We start from the raw sequence: 24337 nt of genomic DNA, 5'->3' as shown, positions 1-24337 counted from the left end.
CTTCTCTGGACACGCTCAAGTGTTTCGATGTCCTTCTTAAACTGAGGGGCCCAGAACTGGACACAGTACTCAAGGTGCGGCCTAACCAAAGCAGAGTACAGGGGCACTATGACCTCCCTGCTCCTGCTGGCCACACTATTCCTAATGCAGGCCAGGATGCCATTGGCCCTCCTGGCCACCTGGGCACACTGCTGGCTCATATTCAGGTGGCTGTCAATCAGCACACCCAGGTCCCTCTCTGTTTGGGAGCTCTCCAGCCACTCCGACCCCAGCCTATAGCTCTGCATGGGATTGCCGTAGCCAAAGTGCAGCACTCGGCACTTGGACTTGTTGAATGCCATCCCATTGGACTCTGCCCATCTGTCCAGTCGGTCGAGGTCCCTCTGCAGAGCCTTTCTACCCTCTAACTGACTAACATCTGCCCCTAACTTTGTGTCATCTGCAAACTTGCTGATGACTGACTCTACCCCTTCATCCATATCATCGATGAATATGTTGAAGAGGACAGGGCCCAACACTGATCCCTGGGGGACACCACTGGTGACTGTCCTCCAGCTGGATGTGGCACCGTTCACTACCACTCTCTGGGCCCGGCCCTCCAGCCCGTTCCTAACCCAGCACAGGTGTTCAGGAGGAGACTTGACAGGGTGCTTGGTTGCATGGGTTAGTTGATTAGGTGGTGTTGGATGATAGGTTGAACGTGATGATCTTGAAGGTCTCTTCCAACCTGGTCTATTCTATTCTATTCTATTCTATTCTATTCTATTCTATTCTATTCTATTCTATTCTATTCTATTCTAAATAGCAAAGGACATTCACCTGAAAGAGTGAATCTGAATTCCTCAGTTGCCCCATTCAGGAGTTTTCCTCTTCAACCCATACATAAGAACCACCTGCAAGTCCATGTGGCAAAAAGGAACACTTTCTCCCTTCTCTTTCAGCCCATAGCCATGTGGGCAAGACCACTGGAAGAGTTTCACCATTTTTTTTTTCAGATATGAGTCCTGAGCTGTAAGGGGCTACCCAAATAACCACAGAATGGTGAGGGATGGAAGGGACTTCTGGGCATGATCTAATCCAATTCCCCTGCTAAAGCAGGGTCACATAGAGCAGGTTGCCCAGGTTTGCACCTGGGGGGGGGTTGGAATCTTTCCAGGGAAGGAAACTCCACAATCTGTCTGGCCAGCCTGGTCCACAGCTCTAACATCCTCACAGGAACTGATTTTTTCATTATGTTTAGGTGCCTATTTGCCCAGTTTGTGCCCATTGCCCCTTGTCCTGTCACCAACAAGAGTCTGGCCCCATCCTTTTAACACGTACCTTTTAGATATTGATAAGCATTGAGAAGATACCCTCTTAGTCTTCTCCAGGCTAAAAAGCCTGAGGTCTCTCAGCCTTTCACAGTATCACAGTATCACAGTATAACTTAGGTTGGAAAGGACCTCGAGGATCATCGAGTCCAACCTATCAACACAGACCCCATGACTAGACCATGGCACCAAGTGCCACGTCCAATCTCCCCTTGAACGCCTCCAGGGACGGCGACTCAACCACCTCCCTGGGCAGCCCGTTCCAATGATGAATGACTCGCTCGGTGAAGAACTTCCTCCTCACCTCGAGTCTAAACCTCCCCTGGCGCAGCTTGAAACTGTCTCCCCTTGTTCTGGTGCTGGTTGCCTGGGAGAAGAGGCCAACCCCTTCCTGGCTACAACCACCTTTCAGGTAGTTGTAGAGGGCAATGAGGTCACCCCTGAGCCTCCTCTTCTCCAGGCTAAACAATCCCAGCTCCCTCAGCCTCTCCTTATAGGGCTTGTGTTCAAGGCCTCTCACCAGCCTTGTTGCCCTTCTCTGGACACGTTCAAGTGTCTCGATGTCCTTCTTAAACTGAGGGGCCCAGAACTGGACACAGTACTCAAGGTGCGGCCTAACCAAAGCAGAGTACAGGGGCACAATGGCTTCCCTTAAGAGAAAGATGTTCCAGTCTCCTTAGCATCTTCCTAGCTTCTGCTGGACTCTCTCCAGTAGTTCCCTGTCTCTCTTGTACTGGGAAGTCCAGAACTAAACACACTAAGATAAAACAGCAGCTGTGATCCAGCAGGAACAGATCAGCACCTGGCAGGTCTTCAACAAACAAAATTCTTACCTAGCTAAGCAATAGGTGCAGGATATAAAGGAGAAGGCAGGTGAAGGCTGTATGGATCTTACACCATGCAGATAAGCCATGATGCTTCTAAAGCATAATATATCCCCTCCAGTCAGGGAGCTTCTTTCATGCTATTGGGAGATGAAAGGCCAAAGCAAGCTGCTGTCTTCAGAGGCTTGACAAAACAGCCAGCCAAATCAAATAATGCTTTAGCAAGAGGTGATCCAATCATTTCAGCTGAGAGACTGTTTGAACAGCCACAGTGTTTGGTACAAAGACAGGTTGAACATCAATAATTCTGAAGCCCAGATTGAGTAGATCTTAAGCAAATAGGAAACAAAACACTTTGTCCTTCACCGCACCGGCAAGCTCAGACTCCCTTCCACAGCCCAACCGAGTGTGTCCATGCCCCAGCCAGACCAGAGTGAGCAGAGTGGTGCTGCTCAGCGTGCCGCTGTGCTAACTTCATCAGCTGAACTGATAACCCCTTGAGCTTGTCAAGATAAGTTGGCTGCTGTTCGTGCTGCTGACCTACAGAGAATACATCAGTCACAGCTGGTAATTTGGGCACTGGAAGCAAGGAAACCGCTTGTGAACTGGCTATAAATAGCAAAGGGAGTTGGGGATATTTTCTGCCTCTTGTGGGGGCCTGCCTGCCCTGCTTGCACAAACCCTTGGGAGCCTGTATCAGCTTGCTCTGATACTCTCATGATTCAAAATAAGCAGGAGATGGAGAGGAAAGGACTTGTTCAGAAGAGCCCGACAACTACAACTTTTATACCCTGGGGCAGGATATCCTGCTAGTAATGCCATTCCTCAGTACTTAGCTGGAAAACCCAAGGTGTTTTGGGGAGAAGCACTAGGTGACAGGGAAAACATTGTTGATAGCTACTAAGGATAAAAAACTAAAAGAGACAGGCAAACAGAAACCACTGCTTCTCTGGCTTCCAAAGGATCTTTGTGCACTTAAACCTGTTTTGGACACATGGGTTTCAGTTGGCACAGATTGCCTGTAGGATGTGCACAGCACCCAAAACACTGTCCCACAGCAGAGATTTACAAAATCACAGGATGATAGGGGTTGGAAAATACCTCTGGAGATCATCTGGTCCAACCCACCTGCTAAAGTAGGGTCACCTACAGCAGGTTGCACAGGATGGTGTCCAGGTAGGTTCTGAATGACTCCAGAGATGGAGAGTCCACAGCCTCTACGGGCAGCCTGTTCCAGTGCTCTAGCACCCTTCAAAGTAGTTCTTCCTCATGTTTAAACTGAACTTCCCATGTTCAAAAGTTTGTGCCTGTTACCTCTTTCTAGCAGGTCAGTCCCTAACTTGTACTGATGCATGGGGTTATTCCTCCCTAAGTACAGCACCCCATGCTTGCCCTTTTTGCAGGCCAGTAAAACACTCTGGGTTTCTAGACAGGGGTGGGTTTCAGTATTGTGATCACTGAGAAAGGGGAAAGAGGAGTTTTGTGTCATTAGTGTGGGCTGCCGTGGCCCCAAAGTTGTGCCAGGACACCTGCCTGCTCTCTGACCCCAAGTCCAGCTGGTGTAACAAAGCTCCTTTTATGATCTTAAAGATTCTCACCTTCCTAAATACCATTGCCATGTCCAACCTCCCTTGTGGGTTCATTTCCTGGATGTAAGAACTTCTGGCACAGGGCTGGGGATCACGTGGGTCAATGGTAGCTAGCCAAGGCCACTGTTGGGTGGGTTACACCTTGAGCAAGGAATTCCCAGTGCCCAGGAGCATCTCCTTGTGCCCTGGCAACCAGGCTCCCAACCCTGAGCTGTGCAACTCTGAGCAGAGTTTGGCCTCAAGAGGCAGGGGAAGGATCTGGAATCTCAGTGTTTCTCATTGCTTCACAGCAGTGAGAAACAAATAAATACCTATGGAACACATGGGAAGGGTTATTGCTTCAGCATGTTTAGAGGAGACATTGAAGTGACAGGGAACTTCACTTTCCACTTTTTGAGGGGATAATACAAACCAGCAGAGCAGAAATAAGTCCAAAACATCATTTATCAAAGCAGCAACAGAATTTTCTGTCAAACAGAGATTTCACAACAAGGATGCTTTTGGCATGGGCGGATTCATGGCAAAACAATGCATCAACGCGAGTGATATATGATGGTTTCTTTGCACAGAACGCCGAAAAGCTTTCAGGAGGCCTGTAAAATTAGAGCAGGTTATGTTTAACAGCTAAAATGTAAAGGGAGGGAGGGAGTGCTTCCCATGCAGCTCTCCAGAAGCAAAGCTGATGATTGTACTCAGCGGGAAACTTGTGGAGCAATCTCAGCACCTTCCCTCCCACTGAGCTGCCAGCACAGGGGCAGCTCAGCAATTTACAGATTGGGTCCTTGCTTTTGTTCCTCTTGCCTCTCACCCTCCCCTCGTACTCCCCATCCTCCCTTTGACACACACAGATAGAAATACTGATGATAACATGCCAATTAGGTTATTTGAAGCCTTGCTACTCTAAATGCAGGGACATGAAGCAGCAGGATTCTGCTGGCGACATTTGGACCACAAATGAAGTCTCCAACAGTAAGAAACAATCAGGTAAAGAAATCCGGAGAGAAATTACCCAACACACCTCATCTTCTTGGCCCCCATGGGATCCATATAAAATGTGTTAATACATCTGATTATGATCTAAATTATGTACAGAGGCTCCTGCCAAGCACTCTGTTAAGTTTCTTCATTGTTAAGTTGGAAGCTGTTTAAGAATGGTCCAGTCATCCTGTTTCGAATTAGATTTAGGGGGGAAAAATTTCCTACTTTATTGCTGGCTCGAAACATGGGTTTGTGGGAGAAAGTCGATATGTAGCTTTTCCCTGCTGAAGGAAGAGCAGGGGAAGTGATGATAGAACAAAAGAAGAGTCAGTCTATTACCTTTCCTTGTATTGTAACCTGAGCTGCATAGATTTACACACCAGAAAATGACTGCAGTTGCAGCTGGCTTTCTAGGTGTGTTTTTTCCAAACTAGGGGTATAAACATTGAGGTGTTCTCATGTACACATTCCATGGACCACAGAACTTTCAGAAAAAGGGTTTATGAAAATGAAGAGCTTGATGAGAATGGTTTGCAAACCATCAGGTGTGACTTTCACCATGCTTGTATGGGTGAGCTGAGCTGTGGCATTATCTGCCAGCAAATAATTATGTTGGCTTTGGAGGCCAGGTGGGTTTGGAATACCTGGTCCAGTGCTCAGGCACCTTCATTGGAAAGAAATATTTCCTCATGTTCAGGTGGAACCTCCTGGGTTCCAAGTTGTGCCCATTGCCACTTGTCCAGTCACTGGGTACCACTGAAAAGAAACTGGCCCCATTCTGCCAGCCTCTCCTCGTCAGAGACATGTTCCAGTCACCTCAGCATCTTCACAGACTCTCCTGGACTCTCCAGTAGTTCCTTGTCTCTCTTGAACTGGGGAACTCAGAACCAGATGCAGTACTTCAGATATGGCCTCACTAAGGGCGAAGGAAAGGGAAAGGAGAACCTCCCTCAACCTGCTGGCCACACTTCTGAATGCATCCCAGGGACCACTGGCCTGCTTGGCCACAAGGGCACAGCGCTGGCTCACAGGCAAGTTGTTCACCAGCACTCCCAGATCCTTCCCCACAGAGCTGGAGAGGTCAACCCCTAACCTCTACTGGTACAGGGGGTTATTTATTCCCAGGTGTAGGACCTTACACTTGCCCTTGTTGAACTTCATTATGTTCCCTTCTGCTTAACATTCCTGTTTGTCTAGGTCTCACTGAATGGCATCACAGCCTGGTGGTGTGGCAGACACTACTCCAAGTTTTGCATCATCAGCAACCCTACTGAGAGTACACTCTGTCCCTTCATTCAAGTCATCAAAGATGCTGAACAAACACATATATCATAGGAACACTGGAGTCTTTTCAATGAAAGTTTAGAAACACACCTCCCAGATGTATATGCAACACATACAAGTCCAAGAGAGCACTGATAGTTTTACATAACAAGTCTGACAACCTCACTTGCAGCTAAAATTCCACCAAACCCAACCTGGGTTTATCTTCTGCTGATGTCTGACCTAGCCTTCACTGCACACTGATCAGCATCTCCTTTCCACTTGTGACCGTTTGAGGCTGTGCCTTTAACAAAGGGACACCATGGCCGAATGTTTTATAAACAAAAGACAGGTCTAAACTAATTTCATTGGTGGATTGGTAGGAAGCAATTTTAAACTCTGCGTCCAGCAGAGACTTCGGGCAGTCTTGCACTTCTTCCCCCTTCTTTCGCAGCTTTCGGTTTCTGGGCTTTCGGCCAGACTGACCTTGGAACTGATAACCATGAGGCACTAACACATTTGCTCTAATTATAACTGCTTTTAATTAACAATTATTCCTTTTCTCTCTTCCTAACCCTCTCTGGGGAAAAGGGGGAGAGAAGGGGGTACAGGGGGGAAAACCCTTCCTCCTCAGCAGGGGGAAGGGAATCTCATTCCTGTGTTACTTTGTTGCATATTTCTGTATATATATTGTAAATACTGTAAATTGTGTATATAAACCTGCATTTCCTAAACCACTTGTAAATACAGCACAATCCTTTGCTAATCCGGCTGTGGTTTTTCTTTCATTTTTTTTTTCCTTTTCCCTTCACTTACGGGGGGGAGAAGGCTGGGCCTTCCCCTCAACCCTCGACACCACTGCACTGCTGTTTTTCCAAGTTAGAAGCAAAGCCAGGGTCACCTTGCTCAGAAGAGATGTTTTTTAACAGGAGGGTCCCTATATATATTAAAGGTATTCCATCTATTACTTCTGCCCTTTCAAACCCACAGCTGCAGTAATAACTATGTAAATGTAGACTAAGCAGGTCCCTATGGAAGAAAACTGGCCTAGAATAGCTCTTACATACTTATATGTATGTATACATGCACATAAAAACATATAGATAGATAGATACAATGCTGACAACTACCTATCACCTCCTCTCAAGGTGCATAGCTCATCTTGGCCATTTTAGTTCGGGAGCTGATTGGACCCGGTGCTCGGGACCGCTACGCTTGAATTGTGAGTTTTCTGCTCGGCTTTTCGCCTTCCTTTCGGGGTTTCACAGGTCGGGAGGATGTTATGGACCACCCAACCAGGAGGAAGATGTTGATGAGTCATTCCATAGGCAGCTTAAGGCTGTCTCAAGATCGCCTGACCTTGTTCTCATGGGCGACTTCAACTTGCCTGACCTCTGCTGGGATCTTAACATAGCAGAGAGGAGGCAATCTAGGAGGTTCTTAGAATGCATGGAGGACAGCTTCTTATCCCAGGTGCTGCGTTAGCCTACCAGGGGTAAGGCTATGCTTGACCTCCTCTTCACCAATAGGGAAGGGTTGGTGGGCGATGTGGTGGTCGGAGGGTGTTTAGGGGCCAGTGACCATGAGATAATTAAATTTTCAGTATTCGGTCAAGCTAAGAGGGGCAGCAAGAAGACCTCCACTCTGGACTTCTGGAGGGAGGACTTCAGGCTACTCAAGGAACTAATTCAGAGGGTTCCTTGGGATAAAGCCCTTAAAAACAAAGGGGTCAAGGAAAACTGGACCTGCTTCAAGGAAGAACCCTTGAAGGCGCAGGAACAGGCTGTGCCAATGTGCCGGAAGAAGAGCCGCCGGGCCAGACGGCCAGCCTGGATGGTTAATGAACTTTTAATGGAGCTAAGGGGAAAAAAGAGGGTGTATAATCTTTGGAAGAAAGGTGAGGCAACCCATTAAAAATTTAAGGATGTTGCTAGGTCTTGTAGGTCGAAAATTAGGGAGGCAAAAGCACATTTGGAGCTTAGACCGGCCTCTGCTGTGAAGGACAACAAAAAGTCCTATAAATACATTAATAGCAAGAGGAAGGGCAAGGACAAACTCCACTCCTTGGTGGACATGGAGGGAAATGTTGTAATAAAAGATGAGGAAAAGGCAGAGATACTTAACACCTTCTTTGCCTCAATTTTTACTAGCAGGACAGAATGTCTTCCACACAGCTGGCCTGCAGAGCTGGCAGAATGTGACCGGTTGACGTTGCCCCCTTAAGAAAGGGAATATGGTGGACGGAAGTTGGTAAACGGAAGGAATAGTCTAAACTAATTTCATTGGTGAAGTGGGAGGAAGCACCTTCTGAGCTGGGACTATACTGGGTTTTTCCAGCACCCTGTCTTCAGTCTTGCTTCCGCCTTTTCTTCGTGCAGCAGATTTGTGTGCTGGGCTTTCTGCCAAGGCCTCGGCCTTGAAGATAGATAAAGGCCGGTATATTAACTCCCTTCCAATTAACACGAACTGCTTCTAACTTTTTTTTTCCTCTCCTTTTTTTCTCTTTCTATCCCATTCTGGGGAAAGGGGGGAGAGAGGGGAGAGCGGAGGTGGGGAACCCCTCTCTGTCTGAGGGGGGTCACTCTCATTTCTGTGTTACTCTGTTGTATATCTTTGTATATATTGTAGATATTGTAAATTTGTAAATATTCCCCTGCATACCTTACATTGCTTTGTAAATATAGCTCCACTGCTTTGCTAATTCAGCTTGTGAGTTTTTTTTTCCTTTCCCTTCAATTTTTTTTTCCCTTTTACCTTACAAGGGGGAAGGGAGGAGGCTTCTCGGCCTTACCCTTCCAAACCCACCACACAGAAGGAGCCAGGGAGCAGCACAGTTTCCCTATGTTCCAGAATGGGGTAGTTGGTGATCTGCTCACCCGCTTGGATCCCCACAAGCCAACATCTTTGTCAGTGACATGGACAGTGGCATTGAGTGCACCCTCAGCAAGTTTGCTGATGACACCAAGCTGTGTGGTGCAGCAGACACGCTGGAGGGAAGGGAGGCCATCCAGAGGGACCTTGACAGGCTGGAGAGGTGGGCACAAGCCAACCTCATGAGGTTCAATAAGAGCAAGTGCAGGGTCCTGCATCTGGGTCGAGGCAATCCCAGGCACAAATACAGGCTGGGCAGTGACTGGCTGGAAAGTAGCCCTGAGGAGAGAGACTTGGGGGTGCTGGTGGACAAAAAGCTCAACAGGAGCTCTCAATGTGCATTTGCAGCCCGCAAAGCCAATCAGATCCTGGGCTGCATCAGGAGAAGTGTGGCTAGCAGGTCGAGGGAGGTGATCCTCCCCCTCTACTCAGCCCTGGTGAGACCCCACCTGGAGTACTGTGTCCAGTTCTGGAGCCCCTATTACAAGAGGGATGTGGAGGTGCTGGAACGTGTCCAGAGAAGGGCCACAAGGATGATCAGAGGGCTGGAGCACCTCTCCTATGAGGACAGACTGAGGGAGTTGGGGCTGTTCAGTCTGCAGAAGAGAAGGCTCCGAGGTGACCTAATTGTGGCCTTCCAGTATCTGAAGGGGGCCTACAGGAAGGCTGGGGAAGGACTTCTCAGGATCTCAGGTAGTGATAGGACTAGGGGGAATGGAATGAAGCTGGAGGTGGGGAGATTCAGGCTAGATGTGAGGAGGAGGTTCTTCACCATGAGAGTGGTGAGACCCTGGAATGGGTTGTCCAGGGGGGTGGTCGAGGCCCCGTCCCTGGGGGTGTTAAAGACCAGGCTGGATGAGGCTCTGTCCAGCCTGATCTAGTGTGGGGTGTCCCTGCCCATGGCAGGGGGGTTGGAACTAGATGATCCTTGTGGTCCCTTCCAACCCTGAATGAAACTATGAAACTATGAAACTAAGTCCATGGGAGCAGATGGGATCCATCCTAGGGTGCTGAGAGAGCTGGCAGATGAGCTGGCCAAGCCACTATCCATCATTTTTCAGCAGTCCTGGCTCACTGGAGAGGTCCCAGAGGACTGGAAACTGGCCAAAGTTGTGCCCATCCACAAGAAGGGCCAGTTGGATGAGCCAGGGAATTATAGGCTTGTCAGCCTGACCTCTTGCCAGGCAAGATCATGGAACAGGTCATCCTGAGTGCAATCACACAGCACTTACAGGATGGCCAAGGGATCAGGCCCAGCCAGTATGGATTTAGGAAGGGTAGGTCCTGCCTGACCAACCTGATCTCCTACGATCAGGTGACCCGCCTGGTGGATGTGGGGAGGCCTGTGGATGTAGTCTACCTGGACCTCAGCAAGGCCTTTGACACCGTCCCTCATAGCAAACTCCTGGCCAAGCTGTCAGCCCATGGCTTGGATGGGAGCACACTGCATTGGGTTAGGAACTGGCTGGATGGCCGAGCCCAGAGAGTGGTGGTGAATGGTGCCACATCCAGCTGGCGGCCAGTCAGTAGTGGTGTGCCCCAGGGATCAGTGCTGGGCCCCATGCTCTTTAACATCTTTATTGATGATCTGGATGAGGGCATTGAGTCCATCATCAGTAAATTTGCTGATGACACCAAGGTGGGGACAGGAGTTGATCTGCTGGAGGGTAGAGAGGCTCTGCAGAGGGACCTCGACAGGCTGGACAGATGGGCAGAATCCAACGGCATGAGATTTAACACATCCAAGTGCCGGGTTCTGCACATCGGCCACAACAACCCCATGCAGTGCTACAGGCTGAGGTCAGAGTGGCTGGAGAGCGGCCAGGCAGAGAGGGACCTGGGGGTGCTGGTTGATGGTAGGCTGAACATGAGCCTGCAGTGTGCCCAGGCAGCCAAGAGGGCAAATGGCATCCTGGCCTGTACCAAGAACAGTGTGGCCAGCAGGAGCAGGGAGGTCATTCTGCGCCTCTACACTGCACTGGTTAGGCCGCACCTCGAGTCCTGTGTCCAGTTCCGGGCCCCTTAGTTTTGAAAGGATGTTGACTTGCTGGAACGTGTCCAGAGAAGGGCAACAAAGTTGGTGAGGGGCTTGGAACACAAGCCCTATGAGGAGAGGCTGAGGGAGCTGGGGTTGCTTAGCCTGGAGAGGAGGAAACTCAGGCGTGACCTTATTGCTCTCTACAACTACCTGAAGAGAGGTTGTAGACAGGCAGAGGTTGGTCTCTTCTGCCAGGCAGCCAGCACCAGAACAAGAGGACACAGTCTCAGGCTGCGCCAGGGAAGGTTTAGGTTGGATGTTAGGAAGAAGTTCTATACAGAGAGAGCGATTGCCCATTGGAATGGGCTGCCTGGGGAAGTGGTGGAGTTGCTATCGCTGACTCTACCCCTTCATCCAGATCATCGATGAAGATGTTGAAGAGGACAGGGCCCAGCACTGATCCCTGGGGGACACCACTGGTGACTGGCCTCCAGCTGGATGTGGCACCGTTAACTACCACTCTTTGGGCCCGGCCCTCCAGCCCGTTCCTAACCCAGCACAGGTCTTCAGGACAAGACTTGACAGGGTGCTTGGTTGCATGGTTTAGTTGATTAGGTGGTGTTGGATGATAGGTTGGACACGATGATCTTGAAGGTCTTGTCCAACCTGGTCTGGTCTATTCTATTCTATTCTATTCTATTTGTGGGAGAAGGGTCTGCAGATCTCCCCTGCTGAGGGAAGGGTCCCCGGATACAGGTCCCTGACAGGGGTGGCAAGAGAAATCCATCCCAGCCCTCTCCACCTCTTCCACTGCCCTTGCATAATAAGGATGAGGCCCTGCAGGCTGAGGGTGGTGGGGATGCGAGGGCTGAGGAGCAGCCATCCGGAGTGGAGCCTGAGGCCAAGCGGTCCCCACCAGCTATAATGACCAGCTCCACAAAGAAAAGGAGAAGGGTTATAGTTGTTGGGAACTCTCTCCTGGGGGGTACTGAGGGACCCATATGTCGTCCCGACCCATCCCACAGGGAGGTCTGCTCCCTACCCGGGGCGCGGGTTAGGGACATCGCAAGGAGACTCCCTAAATTAATCCAGCCCACTGACTATTACCCTCTGCTGGTAGTACAAGCTGGGAGTGAAGAAAGGTACCAGGGCAATTAAAAAAGAATTCAAGGCCCTCGCACAATTGATTGATGGAGCAGGAGCTCAAGTGGTGTTCTGCTCAGTTCCCTCAGTGGCAGGGGTGTACACTGAGACGAATGGGAGAACCCACACCATCAACAATTCGCTCAGGGGGATGGTGCCAGCAGCGGAATTTTGGTTTCTTGGATCATGGGGAAACTTTTACTGCACCCGACCTGCTGGCTCCTGATGGAGTGCATTTATCTAGAAGGGGTAAGAGAGTCCTAGCATTAGAGTTGGCAGGGCTCATTAGGAGGGCTTTAAACAAGGTTGGAAGGGGGTGGGTGAGGATATCAGTCCCTCTGCAGAGGAAAGAGTAGGGCACAAATTAGGGGCAATTGAGAAGTTGGGAGCCCAGATGCAGTGCATGTACACCAATGCACGCAGCCTGGGCAATAAGCAAGAGGAGCTGGAAGTCCTGGTCCACCAGGGTGACTATGATGTAGTCGCCATCTCAGAAACATGATGGGATAACACGCACGATTGGAGTGCTACACTGGGGGGTTACAGGCTCTTTAGGAGAGACAGGCGAGGGAGAAGAGGAGGAGGGGTGGCTCTGTATATTAGGGAGTCACTCTCTGCCACACAACTTGAGGTGGAAGATGAGGGAGTTGAGAGCCTGTGGGTTAAAATCAGAGGGCAGCCTAACAAATCTGACATCCTGATTGGAATCTGTTACAGACCACCCAACCAGGATGAGGAGGCTGATGAATCATTCTACAAGCAGCTGGAGGCCGTCTCAAGATCATCAGATCTTGTCCTTGTCAGCGACTTCAACCTGCCAGATATCTGCTGGGAACTTAATTCAGCAGGGAGGAGGCAATCCAGAAGATTCCTGGAGCGAATGGAGGTCTGCTTCCTGACACAGCGGTTAAGTGAGCCTACCAGGGGACAGGCTCTGCATGACCTGCTGTTCTCCAATAGAGAAGGGCTGATGGGAGATGTGATTGTGGGAGGCTGCCTAGGGTGCAGTGACCACGAGATAGTGAAGTTTTCAATATGCAGGGAGATAGGGAGGAGCACCAACAGAACCTTCACCTTGGACTTCCAGAGGGCAAACTTCAGCCTGTTTAAGAAACTTATTTGTAAAATTCCCTGGGTAGCAGCCCTCAAGAACCGAGGGGTCCAGGATGGTTGGACCTACTTCAAGCAGGAGCTCTTGAAGGCACAGGAACTGGCAGTTCCCATGTGCCGAAAGATGAGCGGGCATGGAAGGCAACTGGCCTGAATGAGCAAGCAGCTCCCGGAGGATTTAAAGGGGAAGAAGAGGCTGTATCACCTTTGGAAGGAGGGGAAGGCTTCTCGAGGTATGTTCAAGGAAGCTGTTAGATTATGTAGGAAAAAAATTAGAGAGGCAAAGACCCAGTTGGAACTGAAGCTGGCCACCTCTGTGAAAGATAACAAAAAGCATTTTCATAAATACATTAACTTTAAAAAGAAAGGCAGGAAGAACCTGCACTCCTTATTGGACCTGGAGGGGAACACTGTCACTGAAGATGAGGAAAAGGCTGAGGTCCTGAACACGTTCTTTGCCTCAATTTTCAACAGCAAGGCAGGAGTTTAGGACAAGTGGCCTCCTGAGCTGGGCGATGGGGTCGGGGAGCAGTGTAGTGCCCTGGTAATCCATGAGGAATTAGTTCGGGACCTGCTGAGCCACTTGGACACTCACAAGTCCATGGGACCGGATGGGATCCAACCTAGGGTGCTGAGAGAGCTGGCAGATGAGCTGGCCAAGCTCCATCATTTTCCTCCAGTCCTGGCTCATCGGCGAGGTCCCAGATGACTGGAAACTGGCCAATGTGGTCCCCATCCATAAGAAGGGTCAGATGGAGGAACCTGGAAACTACAGGCCAGTCAGCCTGACCTCAGTGCCAGGGAAAGTGATGGAGCAGATTATCCTGGCGGCAATAACTACGCACCTGAAGGATGGCCAAGGGCTCGGGTCCAGCCAACATGGATTTAGGAGGGGCAGGTCCTGCCTCTCCAACCTGATCTCCTTCTATGATCAGGTGACCCGTCTGGTGGACGTGGGGAGGCCTGTGGATGTGGTCTATTTGGTCTTCAGCAAGGCCTTTGATACCGTCCCCCACAGCAAACTGCTGGCTAAGCTGTCAGATAGTGGCTTGGACCACTACACTCTGTGCTGGGTTAGGAACTGGCTGGAGGGCCGAGCCCTGAGAGTGGTGGTGAATGGTGCCACATCCAGCTGGTGGCCAGTCACCAGTGGTGTCCCCCAGGGATCAGTGCTGGGCCCTATCCTCTTTAGCATCTTCACTGATGATCTGCATGAGGGGATTGAGTCAGTCATCAGCAAATTTGGAGATGACTCCAAGTTAGGAGCAGATGTTAGTCAGTTAGAGGGTAGAAGGGCTCTGCAGAGGGATCTTGACCGACTATACAGATGGGCGGAGTGCAATGGGATGTCATTCAACAAGTCTAAGTGCCAGGTGGTGCACTTTGGCCATGGCAACCCCATGCAGAGCTACAGGCTGGGGTCAGAGTGGCTGGAGAGATGCCAAACAGAGAGGGACCTGGGGGTGCTGATCGACAGCCGCCTAAACATGAGCCAGCAGTGTGCCCAGGTGGCCAAGAAGGCCAATGGCATCCTGGCCTGCATTAGGAATAGTGTGGCCAGCAGGAGCAGGGAGGTCATTGTGCCCCTGTACTCTGCATTGGTTAGGCCGCACCTTGAGTACTGTGTCCAGTTCTGGGCCACTCAGTTTAAGAAGGACATCGAAACACTTGAACGTGTCCAGAGAAGGGCAACAAGGCTGGTGAGAGGCCTTGAACACAAGCCCTATGAGGAGAGGCTGAGGGAGCTGGGATTGTTTAGCCTGGAGAAGAGGAGGCTCAGGGGTGACCTCATTGCCCTCTACAACTACCTGAAAGGTGGTTGAAGTCAGGAAGGGGTTGGTCTCTTCTCCCAGGCAGCCAGTACCAGAACAAGAGGACACAGTCTCAGGCTGCACCAGGGGAAGTTTAGGTTGGATGTCAGGAACAAGTTCTATACAGAGAGAGTGATTGCCCATTGGAATGGGCTGCCCAGGGAGGTGGTGGAGTTGCCATCCCTCGAGGGGTTCAAGAGGGGATTGGATGTGGCACTTGGTGCCATGGTCTAGTCATGAGGTCTGTGGTGACAGGTTGGACTCGATGATCCTCGAGGTCTCTTCCAACCTTGGCAATACTGTGATACTGTGATCTTTGGTAGAGGGCTTAACACTGAATTACAGAATGTTCAGGATTGGAACGGACCTCAAAACATCACTGAGTCCAACTCCTCCTGACAGAGCAGGATCAGCTAGAGCAGGTCACAGAGGAATTAATCCAGGCAGGTTTTGAATGTCCCCAGAGAAGGAGACTCTCTCTGGGCCACCTGTTCCAGAGCTCTGCTACCCTCACAGTGAAAATTTTTTTCTTTATGTTCATGTGGAACATCCTCTACTCCAGCTTGCACCCTATGCCCCTTCTCCTATCATTGGACATCATTGAGTAGAGCCTGGCTCCATCCTCCTGACACTCCACCTTCACTTACTTATAAACATTTATGAGGTCACCCCTCCGTCTCCTCTTCTTCAAGCTAAAGAGACCCAGCTTCCTCAGCCTTTCCTCATAAGGGTGATGTTCCACTCCCATTAGCATCTTTGTGGCTCTCTGCACTGGACTCTTTCAAACAGTTCCCTGTCTTTCTTGAACTGAGTGGCCCAGAAATGGACACAATATTCCAGATGCAGCCTCACACCCATCAGATAACAGACATTTTATGGTATCAACCACACTCAACTCTTCGGGTATGTCAAGACGGCCATTTGATATGCCTGACAACTGTTGAAAACATTTGATATTGCTCCACAGAGTAAAGTTAGAAGCTAAGCATTAGAAATCAACATTTAAGACAAGCCTTTCTTGTTTGGTGTGAAATGAACTTTGCTTTCACGTCCAAACACCTTCCATGCCTCCAAACACCTTGAGCTAGGCAGCAAGGAAAACAAAATGCTGACACTGAGGCAGATGGGACCCTCACACCAAGGACATTGTGGTGCAGGAGTGTGTCCATAAAAAAGCAATGAAGCTGGCAAAGGGTCTAGAGCACAAGTTGTATGTCGAGCAGCTGAGGGAACTGGGGCTGTTTAATCTGGAGAAATTGAGGCTGAGGGGAGACCTTCTGGCTCTCTACAACTCCTTGAAAGGAAGCTGGAGCAAGGTGAGGTTAATAATAATAATAAATAAACCAGGTTGGAAGAGACCTTCGAGATCATCGCGTCCAACCCATCAACCAACCCAACCCACCTAAACAATTAAACCATGGCACCAAGCACCCCACCAAGTCTCCTCCTGAACACCTCCAATGATGGTGACTCCACCAGCTCCCCGGGCAGCCCATTCCAATGGGCAATCACTCTCTCTGTATAGAACTTCTTCCTAACATCCAACCTGAACCTCCCCTGGCGCAGCCTGGGACTGTGTCCTCTTCTTCTGGTACTGGCTGCCTGGGAGAAGAGACCAACCCCTTCCTGACTACAACCTCACTTCAGGTAGTTGTAGAGAGCAATAAGGTCACCCCTGAGTCTCCTCCTCTCCAGGCTAAGCAACCCCAGCTCCCTCAGCCTCTCCTCATAGGGCTTGTGTTCCAAACTCCTCACCAACTTCGTTGCCCTTCTCTGGACTCGTTCCAGCAAGTCAACATCCTTCCTAAACTGAGGGGCCCAGAACTGGACACAGGACTCGAGGTGTGGCCTAACCAGTGCAGTGTACAGGGGCAGAATGACCTCCCTGCTCCTGCTGGCCACACTGTTCTTGATGCAGGCCAGGATGCCATTGGCCCTCCAGGCTGCCTGGGCACACTGCAGGCTCATGTTCAGCCCACCATTGACCAGTACCCCCAGGTCCCTCTCTGCTTGGCCGCTCTCCAGCCATTCTGACCCCAGCCTGTAGCACTGCATGGGGTTGTTGTGGCCAATGTGCAGAACCCGGCACTTGGATGTGTTAAATCTCATGCCGTTGGATTCTGCCCATCTGTCCAGCCTGTCGAGGTCCCTCTGCAGAGCCTCTCTACCCTCCAGCAGATCAACTCCTGCCCCTAGCTTGGTGTCATCAGCAAATTTACTTATGATGGACTCAATGCCCTCATCCAGATCATCAATAAAGATCTTAAAGAGGATGGGGCCCAGCACTGATCCTTGGGACACACCACTAGTGACTGGCCGCCAGCTGGATGTGGCACCATTCACCACCACACTCTGGGCTCAGCCCTCCAGCCAGTTCCTTACCCAATGCAGTGTGCTCCCGTCCAAGCCATGGGCTGACAGCTAGGCCAGGAGTTTGCTATGGGGGACGGTGTAAAAGGCCTTGCTGAGGTCCAGGTAGACTACATCCACAGGCCTCCCCACATCCACCAGGCGGGTCACCTGATCATAGAAGGAGATCAGGTTGGTCAGGCAGGACCTGCCCTTCCTAAATCCATACTGGCTGGGCCTGATCCCTTGGCCATCCTGTAAGTGCTGTGTGATTGCACTCAAGATGACCTGTTCCATGATCTTGCCTGGCAACAGGTCAGGCTGACAAGCCTATAATTCCCTGGCTCATCCAACCGGCCATTCTTATGGATGGGCACCACGTTGGCCAGCTTCCAGTCCTCTGGGACCTCTCCAGTGAGCCAGGACTGATGAAAAATGGTGGATAGTGGCTTGGCCAGCTCATCTGCCAGCTCTCTCAGCACCCTAGGATGGATCCCATCTGGTCCCATGGACTTGTGGGGATCCAAGCAGCTGAGCAGATCACCAACTACCCCATTCTGGAACAGAGGAAAACTATGCTGCTCCCTGGCTCCTTCTGCCAGCTCTGCAGGCCAGCTGTGTGGAAGACATTCTGTCCTGCTAGTAAAAATTGAGGCAAAGAAGGTGTTAAGTACCTCTGCCTTTTCCTCATCCCTTGATACAACGTTTCCCTCCATGTCCACCAAATAGTGGAGGTTGTCTTTGCCCTTCCTCTTGCTATTAACATATTTATAGAAGGACTTTTTATTGTCCTTCACAGCAGAGGCCAGTTTAAGCTCCAAATGTGCTTTTGCCTCCCTAATTTTCTTCCTACATGATTTGGAAACATCCTTAAACATTCCGTGGGTTGCCTCACCTTTCTTCCAAAGGTGATACACCCTCTTTTTTTCCCTTAGTTCTATTAAAAGTCTGCCCCAGTGGCTCATCTTCCGGCACATTGACACAGCCTGTTCCTGCACCTTCAAGGGTTCTTCCTTGAAGCAGGTCCAGCTCTCCTGGACCCCTTTATTTTTAAGGGCTTTATCCCAAGGAACCCTCTGAGTTAGTTCCTTGAGTAACCTGAAGTCTGCCCTCCGGAAGTCCAGAGTGGAGGTCTTCTTGCTGCCCCTCTTAGCTTGACTGAATACTGAAAATTCAATTATCTCATGGTCACTGGCCCCTAAACACCCTCCGACCACCACATCGCCCACCAGCACTTCCCTGTTGGTGAAGAGGAGGTCAAGCAAAGCCTTGCCCCTGGTAGGCTCATGCAGCACCTGGGATAAGAAGCTGTCCTCCATGCACTCTAAAAACCTCCTAGACTGTCTCCTCTCTGCTGTGTTGAGATCCCAGCAGATGTCAGGCAGGTTGAAGTCGCCCATGAGAACAAGGTCAGGTGATCCTTAGGCAGCCCTAAGCTGCCTATAGAATGCTTCATCAATATCTCCCTCCTGGTTGGGTGGTCTGTTACAGACTCCAACCAGGATGTCTGCCCTGCCGGTCTTCCCTCTAATTCTTACCCACAAGCACTCAACCTGCTTGTCCCTAATCTCCATCTCAATGGCATCTAGTGCCTCCCTGATGTACAGGGCCACCCCTCCACCCCTTCTTCCTTGCCTGTCTCTCCTGAAGAGCCTGTAGCCGTCAATTGAAGTGCTCCAGTCATGTGAGTCACCCCACCACGTCTCTGTGATGGCAACTACATCATAACTTCCCTTCTGCAACAAGGCTTCCAGCTCCTCTTGTTTGTTACCCATGCTTCATGCATTAGTGTACATACACTGAAGCTGGGCTGCTGGTTTCACCTCTGACTCTAGCTTATCGCCCCCAGACTCTTGCCTGAGGGGACTAGTTTCAGCCTCTTCCCCCTTCGACACTAGTTTAAAGCCCTGTCAATGAGACCTGCCAATTCCCTTCCCAGAATCTTTTTACCTTTGGGGGACAGGCCATTCTTATATACTGTGACCTTTCCCCTTCTCTGGGACAGATGTACTCCATCTGTTGCCAGCTGACCTGGTGCAGTAGAAAATTTCCCAAGATCAAAAAACCCAAAATTCTTTTGACTGCACCAGCCTCTAAGCCACTTGTTGACTATAGCTGCTGACCTGTTTCTTATGATATTCCCTCCTGCAACTAAGGGTATTGATGAAAAAATTATTTGTGCACCTGACCCCTCAACCAGGTCTCCCAGGGCCCTGAAGTAATTTTTGATAACCCTGGGAGTTCTGGTTGCAACATCATCATTCCCTAACTGCATAACTAGTAAAGGGTAGTAGTGAGAGGGCTGCACCAGTCTAGGCAGCCTTCTGGTAACATCATTAACTTGGGCTCCTGGGAGACAACAAAGTTCCCTATGAGATGGGTCTGGCCAACGTATGGGGCCCTCTGTTCCCCTCAGGAGGGAATCACACATAACAATTACCCTTCTGTCTCTTCTCCAAGGGAAAAAGTGATAGGCCAAGAGGAAACAGGCACAAGTTCTGCCAGGAAAGGTTTAGATTGGACATGAAGAACAATTCTTCACTCTAGGTTGTCAAGCCCTGGACTAGGCTGTGCCAAGGGAAGTGGTGGAGTCACCATCCCTGAAGGGACTGAAAAGAGATTCCAGTGTGGTCGTGAGGGACATGGTTTAGTGGTGATTTGGCATTGTTGGTTAATGGCTGGACTTGAAATCACAGAATCATTTTGTTTGGAATAGACCTTTAGGATCATCACGTTAAGCCTAAATGTTGAACTGCAAATGGCCTTTTTCTGTGTTTCAGCATTCATTCCAGAAAATACCAATGAGGAGAGGAGAGGAGAGGAGAGGAGAGGAGAGGAGAGGAGAGGAGAGGAGAGGAGAGGAGAGGAGAGGAGAGGAGAGGAGAGGAGAGGAGAGGAGAGGAGAGGAGAGGAGAGGAGAGGAGAGGAGAGGAGAGGAGAGGAGAGGAGAGGAGAGGAGAGGAGAGGAGAGGAGAGGAGAGGAGAGGAGAGGAGAGGAGAGGAGAGGAGAGGAGAGGAGAGGAGAGGAGAGGAGAGGAGAGGAGAGGAGAGGAGAGGAGAGGAGAGGAGAGGAGAGGAGAGGAGAGGAGAGGAGAGGAGAGGAGAGGAGAGGAGAGGAGAGGAGAGGAGAGGAGAGGAGAGGAGAGGAGAGGAGAGGAGAGGAGAGGAGAGGAGAGGAGAGGAGAGGAGAGGAGAGGAGAGGAGAGGAGAGGAGAGGAGAGGAGAGGAGAGGAGAGGAGAGACCTTCGAGATCATCGTGTCCAACCTATCATCCAACACTAATCAACTAAACCATGGCACCAAGCACCCTATCAAGTCTCTTCCTAAACACCTCCAGTGATGGTGACTCCACCACCTCCCCAGGCAGCCCATTCCAATGGCCAATCATTCTCTCTATGAAGAATTTCTTCCTAACATCCAGACTAAACCTCTCCTTGCACAGCTTGAGACTGTCTCCTCTTGTTCTGGTGCTGGTTGCCTGGGAGAAGAGACCAGCCCCCACCTGTCTACAACCTCCCTTCAAGTAGTTGTAGAGAGCAATAAGGTCTCCCCTGAGCCTCCTCTTCTCCAGGCTAAGCAACCCCAGCTCCCTCAGCCTCTCCTCATAGGGCTTGTGCTCCAATGTTGGTGACCAACATGTCTGCCTGTGGTGAAACTCAGCACAGGCATAAAGGCTAAACCCAGGAGTTAGTGATACAAAACTTAGTCAGAGCTAGCCCCTGTTATCAGCAAATCTACAGGAAATTAGGGATCAGAACCACCATTTCTAGCCACCATGGTAATGTAGTGGTTTAAACATCAAAAAAATACTTTCATGTAGGATCATGGGATGGATCCCAGCCAACTAACAGCAGTGCTTTAAAAGAAAGTATTTATCTCTACCAAACACTTAGTAAACAGCATGCTAGGTGCTTGAAAACAAACCCTTGTGTGACCGTTTGAGGCTGTGCCTTTAAGAAAAGAGACAGTGCTGGGACACTATGGCTGAATGTTTTGGAATATTAACGAAAACAATCAGATATTCTAAATTAATTTCATTGGTGGATTGGTAGAATGCAGTTTTAATTTTAGGTGCAGCTGGAAATTTCCTCAGTTCGCTCCTTTCCTTCTCGTCTGCTTCTGGACTCCCTGCCAGAGCAACCTTGAACAGATAAGCAACTAAGGCCTACTAATATTCTGCTTTATTAATAACTGCTCTTTTTCTCTCTTTCTAACCCTCTTTGGGGAAAAAGGGGAGAGAAGGGGGTACAGGGGGGGAACCCTCCTCCAGAGGAGGGAATTTCGTTTCTGTATTATTGTTTTTTTGTTTTGTTTTTTTTACTTTGCTGTATATTTCTGTGTATATATTGTAAATACTGTAAATTGTGTATATATCCTGCATTACCCAAAATTGCTTATAAATATAGCATTTTCTCTTTTGCTTCTCCGGCTGGCTAGCTGTGGTTTTTTTTTCCTTCCTCTTTGTGGGGGGAGAAGGCTGAGCCGTTCTCTCAAATCCACCACACCTTGGCTAAGCAACCAGATTTTAACCTGAAATTCTGCATGTTGGCATTCTCTCCTGCTGCAGGTAAGACTGATTCCCTTATGCAGCATGCTTATTTTCTCTCTACTTAAGAAAGAAAATGAATTTTCTCTTTCAGTTTAACTTTGAGGCAAGATGGAAGACCATAGCCTGGCCTCAAAGACATGAGATCTTTTGAACTCCTAGTCAGCAGGCTCTCACAGGAGCTGCGCTCGAGGGCTGCTCAGGAATAAATCAAAAAGGACTTACTCTTACCCTTGAACAAAGCAGAAAAAAACCTCCCAGATGTACAGATACGTGGTTGGGGGTGGGAAGACAGGTAACAGGTTGAAAAGAAAATGAAAAAGGCAACTTAAGAGTGTGCCATTATGGTTTGATTGCCATGATCCCATAAGCTAAAAGCTGTCCTGCATGGCTGGATTTCCTGGAGGAATTCACCACAGGGTTTGCTAAGCCTGCTGGAAGCAGTTCAGCCCAAGTATATATGGAACAGATGCTCCAAACATGACACACAAGGACACAGCACTCCTAAAAAAATTTTTTGACAGCAAGGGAAAAGAGGGGCTTGACCTGGTCATGTGTCATTAGAGAGGCAGATGTGATTTTCACACAGATTGTAGAGATCAAGGCCAAAAGGGACCTTGAGAGGACCTAGCCTGCTTCTTGCTTTATCACGGCCCATTACATTTCATCCCAGTTTTCCTAAGATCAGCAATTAGATCTGGCAACTAAATCCTAACTTCAATAACCACGGTGGCTTGCAATAGCAATCCAGATGCAACTTCTACTCAAAAACTGAGACTGCCAGAGTAGCTTTGTGTGGGATGCAACTGCCTCTTGGTGCCCCTGCATCCCTTTGTCAGAAAACACCTCCCTCTGGCAGAGGCAGAAGTGACTCCATTCTCCAGCCATTTCACTTCATGCTTGACACCCTTGCTGAAGTCCAAATTCATCATCTCTTTTGACAGTACTCCAGAACCTGCCTGAAAGAGCTCAGCACAGGGCTTGAAATCTCATCCTCTGGCTTCACTACTGGAGCAAGAGGAAAACTGGATAAGGAGAAATGTGCTGCTGGCAGCAATCTCCAGCCCCTGCAGTGAGATTGCCTGCGGTTCCCAGTCAGCCACACACCCTCGCAACAGCTGCACATCAGCATCCATGGGCCAATCCTCACACAGTGAACCTACCTTGGTGTGACCGTTTGAGGCTGTACCTTTAAAAAAGGGACAGTGCTGGGACACTATGGCTGGATATTTTGTAAACAAAAGACAGGTCTAAACAAATTTCATTGGTAGATTGGTAGAATGCAACTTGAAGTTTTGAGTTCAGTTGGAACTTTCCTCAGTTCGTCCCTTTCCTTCTCTCTTCCAGCTTGCCTGCTTCTGGGCTCCTTGCCAGAGCGACCTTGAACAGATAAGCAACTAATCCTACTAATAGGCCTACTAGAATTCTGCTTTCTTAATAACTGCCTTTTTCTCTCTTTCTAGCCCTTTTTGGGAAAAAAGGGAGGTAGGGGGAGAGAAGGGGGTACAGGGGGGAACCCTCCTCTTCCAGAGGAGGGAATTTCGTTCCTGTATTCTTGTTTTTTTTACTTTGCTGTATATTTCTGTATATATATTGTAAATACTGTATATTGTGTATATATATAACCTGCAGTTCATTTTTGCTTGTAAAGATAACATTCCTTTTGCTTCTCCATCTGAGTTAGCTGTGGGGTTTTTTTCCCCTCTTTGTGGGGGAGAGGAAGCTAGGCCTTCTCTCTCGAACCACCACACTTGGGTACAAAGTGTTTTGGGACAACAATCTGCACAAAGAGTAATGCTAAAGAAGAAATGTTTTTCAGAACTTGCACCACTTTCAGAGCCTAACACTCCTCCACTGAGCTGATTACAGGGATTTGGATCCTGAGGCACCCTGATGCTGAGCTCGGACCATTAGTGACATTTAACACTGCTCGTGAAATCAGAATTTAAACTGCAGAAATCAGAGCATTGTGAAATGCTGCATCTTCACCTGCAGTTCTGCTAAAGGATCTGGCTGAAACACTCAGCAAATAATAGATGATTAAATAAAAGAGCTGATGAGCAAAAAAGTATGCAAGGGGTTTGATTAAGACTCCATGAAAGACTCTGTACTGGTACTGACCAATTTTTGCAAGCTTTCCCCATCTCACTGTTACTTTAACTTGGCTATTGGGAGAAGGCAGGAGAAGGGCGAAGGCGGGAGAAAGGGCAAAGGCAGGAGAAGGGTGAAGGCAGAGTGTTGCTGGAGGAGTGCTGAGATGTTTTGGGGGACTGTGTTAAAACACAGCACAGGAAGAAGCAATCTAATCCCAGGCTTTACCTCCTGCACTGCAGCTCCTTGGCTCAGACCTGTCCAGCATCACACATCGATTCCTTCACTACTTTTCTTCTTTCTCCCAGCACTGATCTCAAGGGTTCTTTTCCTGTTTAATGTAAAAACACAAACAAACCCACATTACTTAAGAAACATTTTACCCATTGCCCAGAGGCATGGAAGCAGAGCAACTGCCTATGAGCACACTTCCAGAACATCCCCAAACATGAGAAATTCACCACATAGTTGGTC

The 24337-nt window shown here is 49.4% G+C and overlaps 1 protein-coding gene across 7 annotated transcripts in view; it reads right to left on the bottom strand.

Annotated features, from left to right (window-relative positions):
- Window positions 1-24337, bottom strand: part of EXTL3 (exostosin like glycosyltransferase 3) — a 370010-nt gene that overhangs the window by 153904 nt on the left and 191769 nt on the right. For all 7 annotated transcript variants that reach the window (XM_068143184.1, XM_068143181.1, XM_068143183.1 and 4 more), the window contains one exon: window positions 24092-24194. The gene's annotated coding sequence lies outside the window, so the exon portion shown is untranslated. The remainder of the gene's footprint in view (window positions 1-24091; window positions 24195-24337) is intronic.

The sequence above is a fragment of the Melanerpes formicivorus genome, unplaced genomic scaffold, assembly GCF_026170545.1.
Source record: "Melanerpes formicivorus ecotype bairdi unplaced genomic scaffold, bMelFor1.0.p_v2 SCAF_9, whole genome shotgun sequence".
Taxonomy (NCBI): domain Eukaryota; kingdom Metazoa; phylum Chordata; class Aves; order Piciformes; family Picidae; genus Melanerpes; species Melanerpes formicivorus.
This window is presented reverse-complemented; position numbering and strand designations above follow the sequence as displayed.